Genomic DNA, 10,846 nt, shown 5'->3' with positions numbered 1-10,846 from the left:
ATGGTTAAAGAACCTAAAACTTTGTATATAATGCAATTTAAAAGTAGTTTTTAATTATTGTTGTAATGCACCTTATAATGATCTCATAAATAATAGTAACCACAGTTATAATATATAATAACACTTATCTATTCATTTTTAGACCTTTATAAAACATAAGGCACTAAACACTCAAACACACATTCAAACATTTTAATTTAGGTTACACTGATTCTTTACAATGTAGATTATGAATACCTGTATAATGCATTAAAGGGGACATAACACACACAGTTTCGGACAATCTCTTGTTAACCTTGAGTACCTATATATTACTATTGCATCCTTTACATCCCCTAAGAGTCTTTAGTTCTGTCAGATTTATAAAAAGAAAGATACAGCCTTATGCTTCTCTCCAAAAACAGCCGAGATCCTGGAGGTGTACCGAAGGCAGCACTAAAGAGTCACGAGCACTTGTGCGCCGAGTGGAAACAAAACAAAGAAATTGAATGCAGTTTTACTTACCACCTGCGGTTTCAGCTCATTTATCACTGGGATTGCTCCATCTTTCAGAATCAAACGATGTGCCAATCCAGCGTCGACATGGACCTTGTTTATAAAGAATTTGTCACTGAAATGACGTGAAAAAAAACACATACACAAAACTCTGTTTCTGTCCCAAAAAAAAAAAAAAAAAAAAAAACAACAACACTGATCATGCAATGCTGGGTTCTTTGGGAAGCTTAACAAGGTTATTTTTTTCCTTAAAAAAACATATCTTTGGCAACATTCTTCTCGAATATTCCTGTGCAGCGCTGCCGAAGACTTCCACAACTCAAATGAAGCATGTTGATGGGCTGCTCTTGTTCTCGCAAATGTATAAGCTAGTGGTTTTTATTGGGTTCAAGGTGTGAAAAATCATAAAAGCAAACATTTATGCATGTATCCTCACTGATTATCTTATATTATATTATAGATGACCTGCCAACAACCATTCATAAGAATGCAAACGTGAATGATTCAACGACTCACTCATAAAGACAGACACTTGACTGTTCCTGAAAGAATCAGTGTTTTTGAACAAATTTGTTCAGTAAATAATTTTATGACTCATTCATACAGAGATACTCCCTTGTTTCATTATTTAATGACATTGTATTTGAATGAGTTGAGTTTGCAAATAATTACCGTATTTTCCTTACTACATGTCACACTTTTTTCATAGTTTGGCTAGTCCTGCGACTTATAGTCAGGTGCGACTTATCAAAATTAATTTGACATGAACCAAGAGAAATGAACTAAGAGAAAACAATACCGTCTACAGCCGCGAGAGGGCGCTCTATGCTGCACAGTGCTCCTGTAGCCTACTTCAAGCAGCATAGAGCGCCTTCTCGCGGCTGTAGATGGTAATGTTTTCTCTTGGTTCTTGGTTCTAAATAAATGCAATTTATAGTCCAGTGCGACTTACATATGTTTTTTACCTCGTCATGATGTATTTTTGGACTGATGCGACTTACACTTAGGTGCGACTTATAGTCCGAAAAATATGGTAAATAACTCACTCATATAGTCATATAATGACAAACAGAAGAACAACAACCACAACAACGACAAGTTAAGTGAACTATTATTTGACTCAATCATAGAGGCAGCTGCTTGTATAATTCCTGAATGAATCAGTGTTTGTGAATGAATTCATTGTGTGAATAATTCAATGACTCACTCATAAAGACTTCTCACAATCTACTGGTTTGTTGATGTAATATGCGGAAAGTGTCAGTTAAAATCCCCACCATTAACACATACATTGACAGTCTGACTAGAACAAACACAGACCAGAGGAGTAATACAAATACTTCACAAGTTCCAATGCTGCTGGACCGTTATATCATACTAAAACTAAAACTAAGACTAACTTTTGAATTACGGGCAATAATGTTATTAAGGTGGGGCTTAGTGAAGGGACAATTTCAATGCATAGATCATTAATGCTTTTCACTGTAACCGGGGATGATTGGTGACTATGCACTACAAGTTAACCATGAAAGTTATTAAATACTGATAAATTACTGATGAATTCTGACCCCCAAATATGATTGTGTAACTTTTCTGTTATAGCCCTTCTGTTATATTATCTGTCTAGTTACCATGGATATGATGGAAATCTCCCTTTCTTTCACATTGAACCTATTCTTCTTTTAAATGACTTTTCAGCCATTTTCAGAAGCAAAGAGGTTAGATTCAGCCCCTTTGATGAAGAACAACCCCCCCCCCCAAATTCATCACTTTAATGCCCCTCTCACTTATTACGTGCAATTATGAACCATCCATTTTACTTATTCACATGGAGCCCTTTCTTTCTGTTCATAAAATCAAATCTAGCTTGTTGAAGTCAACGAAAATAAGCCAATTAGTATCACGGTTCACAAAGGATGAGACATGATAGGTTCAATTTAAAAAGGGCATCATCTAACAAACATTAATTGCAGTTCCTTTATTAACAACGCCCAGGGCAGACAACTTAAAAGCGGTTCGCAGTCCATTTATATAATGATCAAATATAATGGGTTATTCATGAAGCCAAATGGAAAGGAACATTATCTGACCAGGATGTTATTTACTTTTTTTATTTTTGGTAGCCTTGTAAGCTGGAGAAAATATATGTGTATTTCTCTATGCAGTATTGGTTATACAAGATTAATCAAGTGGGTAGCTGCCATGGAATACTTCAGAAATAATTTTTATTTATTTTATTTTTTTAACAAATATTTCAATTTTAACCTAAAATCATGTTGTTGATTTAAAATAAATAAATCACTCAATAAAAAAAAAAATAATAATAATAATAAAAAAATGTGACAATATTTCATCAACTAAGTACATATATATTGCATTTCCATACTGTATTTATCATATATGTTCCAACGCTTTTCATTGTTTTAAATAGTTGTCCATATGCTCTTTTTCATTAATCTAGTCAGTCTTTTGCAGAATGTATTTCAATCACATTGTGCTATGATTAAATGGCTACACCACTGAGCATTTTCTCAACCTGTTATTTTCAACTGTTGGACATATGCTTCTGGTTTATTGCCTCCAGATGGCTTGAGATTGTACATCACCGGTGTCCTCATCCAACCATCATCTGTTTCGCTTAGTGTAGGAAAAGGAAAGCAGTCACAGTTGTGTCTCAAATGGATAGCTTTTCCCTAAATACCTGAGTTCATGTATAATTGATTGGTGATGAACAGTTTAAACGGTACCAGCTTCAGAATGGATTCAACCTGTCAATTTTTATATCATAATCATTCACAAATGTATACTTTTTCTGCAAATGTATCTTTCTGCATGACAAATTAAGAGAGGAGCTGTCCATGCATGAATAATGACATTTAGAATTTAAAGGGAAAATCTACCTTTTACAAGAGATTTGTGGCCACATAAAGATATAAAATATGACAGCAGCAAATGAAAACTTTTTAAAGAAATAGTGAAATCACATTAGTGAAAATTCCTTAGACCATTACTGATAAAATTAATTTTGATTAAATAGAACAAAACATCTGTGAATTAAATACAAACATCTACAAGGTGCTTTAAAAAAAAAAAAAAAAAAAAAAATCTGCTTTCTTATATTTTACTCTCAGAATATACTTACGCATTGAGTTTGTTACCATGATTCCCACACTCAAAAAAAAAAGTTGTTGAATGAACTTAAAAAAATTTGAGTAAACTTTTCCACGAAATTGAATTACATTTTCCAAACAATATCGAATTAGTTTGAAATTATTTGTTGTAATCTTGTTGTGTAAACTTAAATTATTTTAGTCAAGACAACAAGAAGAAAATTGGTCCATTCTACTAGATAAAGTTTAGCCATGCCAAATAGAGAAAGTTGTGTCAGGTTAACTACTCTGAATTTTGTCATGCCTACTATATAAAATAATGCCATGTTAACTACATTCAATTTGGTCATGTCTACTATATCTAACAATGCAATGTCAACTACAAACATTTTTGTACTGCATACTAGAAACAATTTAAATCATTACACTTATCTAACTTGATTCTACAGTTACTTCCAAATGAAAGTGAAATAATTGTGTTCTATTACATTAAAACCTTTTTACTGTATACCTATAGTCTACTGTGAAGAAAGTCAATATGTTAAAAGTCAATCCATTTAGTAAAAACCTTTATTTAAAACATGAGCACATTTAACCTTGAGTGTCTTCTTGCTTAAAACTGCAAATATGGCAATTAAACATGCTCATTAAGTAAAAAAAAGACAATGCAAATAAAACATGAGCATATAAGAATATAACAAAATGTTATTTTATTTTGTTTTCTTAAACATGATATTAAATGTGATTGAGAGACGTAATCACCTCTGCTCATCGTGCAAAAATTCAGATACAACAAAATCACATGAGCATACAAGGAAATAAAACACAGCATTCACAAAGGGATCCTCAAGCACAGCACACCTAAGTGAAGAGTTTTGTTTTCTGCGCCTGTGCTTTGGCAGACAATTTACACAAGTTCAGCTCGAGAATCATTTTTTGGAGCACCTTAAAAGTGTAATGGATCTCTTGTGGATGAGTAAGATTTAAAGAGTATATTAGTCCAAGTAGCATGGCTGTAGCCAATGCTACATTACCTAAACCAGAAAGCACCTCCACATCTTCCAGCACAATGCAGATATCTTCAGGGTCTTCTGTTGCATCAGCAAATTCATGCTTTACATCACAGAATCCCTAAAAGGTCTTCTTTATGTCCGCTTCGGTTCTTGCAGGGTCATCATCCTTTGAAAAAAAAAAAAAAAAAAAAACAGTTATTTTTAGTGAACAACTCTACTTCCACAGCACATTCATACAGTCACGAGCCATCTTAAAACAATGCTATGGTGTTGGGTCACCAGATCACAACCCATCTCAACACCTTTGTTAGACTGTGTTCCACTTTATAATGTAAAATAATACAGTGCCTTTGTCAATATCACAACAATGAATAACTATGCTTCCTTAAAATCTCTATCACTCAGTGACTGTTCAAAATTTTTAATTAATTTAGATGACATTAACAAATTACATTTATAAAATACCAGATATTCTCAAGAGCCATTGATACTTCGGTAACACTTTAGAATGATGTCCATTAGTTAATGTTAGTTAATTCAGTAAGTAACATGAACAAACAATGAACAATACATTACTGCATTTATTCATCTTTGTTAATCTTAATGAAAATACAGTTATTCATTGTTAGTTCATGCTAATTCACAGTGTATTAACTAATGTTAACAAGCACAACTTTTGATTTGAATAATGCATTAGTAAATGTTGAAATTAACATTAACTAAGATTCATAAATGCTGTAGAAGGATTGTTCTTGCTTAGATCAATTTTAACTAATGCAGTTAACTAATGGACCATTATTATAAAATGCTACCGATACTTATTTCAAATCAATATTACTTATCTTTAACCAAAACTGGGCACAATTAAAACAACTGCTGACAGCACACCCTTCCCTCATTCTCTGAAAACGGTTGAGTTACTGAGTACAAGCTTTTTTTTCAATTTTCTTAAGAACAGCGCAGTCCTTGGCACCACCAAACTGGTACAAATCTTTGCCAAAATACAGGTTTGTGTACTTTAATTTCATCTATAAAATCATTAGTGACTTTATTTTCAAACCAACATACATGGATGCAATGCCATTAACCTAAACGAGCGCATTGTAAAATATATAAATTACTGAACAAACGGAATGTAATTACTTTGTATGTTAAAGGTATATATATATATATATTTTTTTTTTTTTTTTTTAAGTGTGACGTGACATACGGCCAAGTATGGTGACCCATACTCAGAATTCGTGCTCTGCTTTTAACCCATCCAAGGTGCACACAGACAGCAGTGAACACACACACACACACACACACACACCCGGAGCAGTGTTCATCATTTATGCTGTGGCGCCCGGGGAGCAGTTGGGGGTTCAGAGCCTTGCTCAAGGGCATCTAAGTCATGGTATTGAAGGTGGAGAGAGAACTGTACATGCACTCCCCCCACCCACAATTCCTGCCGGCCCGAGACTCGAACTCACAATGCTTAGATTGCAAGTACGCCTCTCTAACCATTAGGCCACAACTTCCCCATGAAGCCTGGAATTAAACTGCTGTTTTCATCAGGCCAGAGGAGAACTGGCACCCAGATTAAGTAAAGTTTCTCCCAAAGTTTAATTTCCATTTCTGTCACTAATTAAAGGGATAGTTCACTTTCAAATTATATTTAGGTATGTTTTAGCTTACCTCAAGGGCATCCAAGATGTAGGTGTTTTTTGTTTCCATAGTAGTTTACATTTTGATATTTTTAGGTCAAACCGTTCTTGTCTGTGACTAATATAATGGAGGTCTATGGTCACCACCTCAAAGAGCATGCACAGAGAAGTCCAAATTAAACAATTCCCCACCGTAAGTACACATTGATGACCTAAGACATGAAACAAACGGTTTGTGTAAGAAAATGAACTATTTATTTTGGTTTTGTCTCCTGTACACAACCACGTCCAACTGATCTGAGTGCACGAGTGCTTCCTGACGTGACGTGCGCACGCTCTGGCTTAGTCTGCGCAAGCGCGGAAAGCACCGGAAGCGATCTATCGCGCGTGTACATCACTTGTTTACGGTTTACCACACAATACACCACCAATCTGCATTGTCTGAAATATAATGCAGTAACTGTAATTATTAATTTGTTTATTATGCACCCTATAATCGTTGCAATTATAATAAACAACACATTACTCACTCTATTGACAGTGTGCCATTGGGTCCCTCTGGCATTGGACGTAGCCTCCAGTTTATACGTGGCAAACTAAACACAATGTGCAAAACGCTGCAGCTCAACAGCGAAGAAAACCAAGTATCATCAGTCAGGCAGGTGTGTGATGCAATACTGTCAATGTCCTTGTCCACTTCTGTCGGCATCTCTCATCACTTGCTACTAAAACACCACCAATTTTTAAGAGATCTCGGTCTCTGAGGCTTGAAGACGTGCTGCCGTAGCGGATGCTTCCATGATCGCTCCTGAGTACTTTATCTGTGTATTCTGGTTCAAATATGGCTGTGACAAATTCAACGTTGTCTGTTGATGTATTGAAATCATCTTCCATTGCAATTTCCTGTACGTATAAATGTTTACATCTTCACAGTGTAAGGAAATCTCTCTGTAAACCATAAACAGTAAGTGTAAACAATGAGTGTGCTTTCCGTGCTTGCGCAGACTAAGCCAGAGCGCGCACACGTCACACAACAGGAAGCACTCGCGCCCTCACATCAGTTGGACGTGGTTGTGTACAAAAGGTAAAAATTATATAAATACTGTTTGTTTTCTTACACAAACCCCTCGTTTCGTGTCTTAGGTCATCAATGTGTACTTACGGTGGGGAATTGTTTAATTTGGACTTCTCTGTTTATGCTCTTTGAGGTGGTGACCATAGACCTCCATTATATGAGTCACAGACAAGAACAGTTTGACCTAAAAATATAAAAATGGGAAATACTGCGGAAACAAAGACACCTACATCTTGGAAGTCCTTGAGGTAAGCTAAAACATACCAAAATTTAATTTGAAAGTGGACCATCCCTTTAAGTTTTGGTTCCTTGCCACTGCCACCGTTGGCGAATGGGGATGCTTGACTGATTGCATAGACACTATTGGAAGAGAGTTGAACTGGATGATGACATCACTGAATAATCAATGAACTGACTTTTTCTTAAAAAACAAAACAAAAACTGTCTGTTTGTTATTGTCCTCTTGCATTACCGACAAACTATTTTCCTGTTTAATTATGCTGCTTTGACAATGTGTATTGTGTAGAGTGCTATTTAAATAAAGGTGAATCGAATTGACTATCAAGAACTGTGCTTATCAAACAGGATGATATCACGTAAACCTAAACCAGTGGCTGTGTGGAGTACAAAGGTTTAAAGAGAAGTTAACATCAGTCATTTAATTCATATCTGAGCTTTACAATTTACTCAATATTTTAAAATTTAAAAATGTACATTAACTCTCTACCCATCAGCAGTTTTGATGGGGAATGTCTTTTGATATTTAAACATACAAATGTGTGTGTGTGTATATATATATATATATATATATATATATATATATATATATATATATATATATATATATATATATATATATAAGAAAGTGTCTCTGCTTTTAAATTGAAAAAATTAGGCGCAGTTCATGTCACGTCTTTTGCAAGGTCAAGTTTGTTATTACTTGTGATAACTGTTTGTAACGAAAAAGAACTCACCAAATACTCCATCATATCCATCTTCATTCAGGTAGATGCATAGCCCCTTGAGAATGCACTCTTGCTTGGTCTCCATGGTGGCATTGTAAGAAAACAGACAAAACATTTTTTCAAGTTTCTGATATTCATACATGACACCCTCCAATACACATCTCTGAGCCATTATGCATTACAGAGCACTATATCAATAGCTTGTATTAAAAAGCAATATATAAAAAAAAACTGAAAATAAATAAAATAAAAATACTACCTGAGACATTGGCAGCATCACATCTTGAATCTTTTTTCTAAACACTCCACCCTTTTTGGTAAACACTTTTAGCAGATCATCAGAGAACAGATCCAGTTTGGAAATGAATTTTGGAGGGTAAAGGAAGGGTTGTGATCCGATGAAATTCATCATTTATCTGAAGACATAAGTTACAGAGGTCTTGTTTATGGGCAATTCAGCAAAGACAAAAAAGGTTAAAATGCTACAAAGAAAACAAAATATTTAGTACACGGTCAGGGTGACAACTTATTTATGACAGAAATCATTTTCGATTATTCCTCTTGATATATTAATCGCAAGTAACAGAATAACATTAACTTAAACATACAAGCGCTTGGAGAAACAAAACGTTATTAGCTGACTACACAGACATAATGTCGGTCCATGACCATAATCTAGCTAGCAGAAGAAATGCAAAAACTCCACTTACAATTACTGAAGCAGCGAAATGTAATACTTACGTCGCTAAAACACTATTTGTTGTTTAAGACGAGAGACTCCGTGAACGCGGTGAATTCAGTCACGAGCACGTGAACTTAACAAGCGTGACTTATCTAAAGCCTTTGATTGGCTGCTGTGCGCTTTGATTGGCATCTCAATCGTTTTAACAATGACGAGCAATAAATTAAATATAGATGAGGAAGACCTAAAATATACATTTGAAACTTTGTCACCCTAACAACAGCTGAATGCAGAGTAAGAATTTAAAATCCTAGGGGACAATTTGGCAATTTCTACTTATCGGGCATGTCTTATGGCCCTGGTTTTATACATTAATTCATGGTACTGAAGGGTTTTCTGTTCTCTCTTGTTCCGCGATTCTTCATTTTAACGTTATTTGATACTTTTAGTAAAAAAAGAAAGTCTGCACCACGTGCTGAATCCAGAAACCTAACATCAGCTACAAACGACACACTTAAGAGCTATATTCATACAGTGCTTATAGAAAAATAACTTTATGGTATGCAACAAGATATTAAGAAAGCATTTTTTAATTAGTTTGTTAAATAAATAAAATTAGATGGACGGTGATAGATAAGAAAAAAAGGCCACTTTACCCAACTCACATGTTCGCTGCTGAGCAATCCATCTGCATCCGTTTCCGTTGGTGACGTGCATCCGGTTAAGACGAACAAAAAATATTCTTGTTGACTCAATTAAAAAAAATTTTGTAAACCTAATTTTTTGAAAATTACATTGTTTCTGTTAAATATAATTAAGTTGACACCATTTTTACAAAGAGTTATATTGTATGTGCTCATTTTAATTAATTAAATTGAACAAAGAGCAAAAATCATTTTTTTGAGTGATTTAGAAACTGGAATGAAATATAAAAGGTATTTCACAAATGGTGCACATCCATTTCATGTCCCAAGCTACCATTTACACAAGACATCCATTGTTGCTTTCCTGTCTATATACAGTATGTCTCATTCAACCATGCATATCTCTTTCTCAGCTCAGTCTCACACTCATTGATCCATGACTGCAGTCTCAGCAGTCTCTAGACACTGAACTCCTTCACTAACCATTGACCACAAGGATCCATACGGCCTAATTGTTGCTCTCCTAACGTGCTCTTGTATTAGACAGATGCCTAGAAACTGCAATACATCAGGAATGTTCTTAACTCCTCCCTATAGTCAGTCACATTGGAAACTGGATTGCAAAAAGAGATAAAAAATAACTCGCCACTTTCAGATGAGAGCATTAAACTCTCCGAGCTGAGCTCTGCAAGGCTTTCAGGGCATAAAGCATCTTGCATGAGTGCAATGTTCTGAACAAACCCCATAATGACAAATAGAGGACAGAGGAAAGGTGGAAATAAAGCGACTGAACCATGTTGAGGTGACAGGGGTAGAAAGAAATGTGACAGCTCAGGAGAGATCGAACACAGAACTTTAAATTGACTTGAATGGAAAGGAAAGTTGGGACAGATTCTCTGGAAATCAAAAAAAAAAAAAAAAAAAAAAAAAAAGGATATAGTAGTGAGAGAGATAGTAGGACTGGCATAGATAATGGCATCACAAGCTTCCTTTAGTTTCGTCTGTTCTTCTTTTGGCGAGATCAAAACAGAGTTTATTTAGTGTGTATATATTTGTGGCGTACAAGATGAGAAAACACTGGCGAGGGATTTACAGGAGCCGTTCTGTTGATGTGCTGATAAGAGAATTGTGTGAAGAACTGCTTGAGCATTCATACAAGCCAAACCACAGAAGATAAGAGCAGAAAACTGGAGGGAGAGAGAGAGAGAGAAAACAA

The 10,846-nt window shown here is 35.0% G+C and overlaps 1 long non-coding RNA gene across 1 annotated transcript; it reads right to left on the bottom strand.

Moving 5' to 3' along the window:
* Positions 1-4,300: 4,300 nt before the first annotated feature.
* Positions 4,301-9,698, bottom strand: LOC127989755 (uncharacterized). Its single transcript, XR_008162883.1, has 4 exons — positions 9,643-9,698; positions 8,564-8,720; positions 8,314-8,383; positions 4,301-4,784 (listed from the first exon to the last, which is right to left on the bottom strand). It is a non-coding gene; the product is annotated as an uncharacterized LOC127989755 (long non-coding RNA).
* Positions 9,699-10,846: the final 1,148 nt, after the last annotated feature.

Source organism: Carassius gibelio, chromosome A5, assembly GCF_023724105.1.
Source record: "Carassius gibelio isolate Cgi1373 ecotype wild population from Czech Republic chromosome A5, carGib1.2-hapl.c, whole genome shotgun sequence".
Classification (NCBI taxonomy): Eukaryota; Metazoa; Chordata; class Actinopteri; order Cypriniformes; family Cyprinidae; genus Carassius; species Carassius gibelio.
The sequence above is the reverse complement of the archived record's forward strand: the minus strand, read 5'-3'. Positions and strand labels throughout refer to the sequence as shown.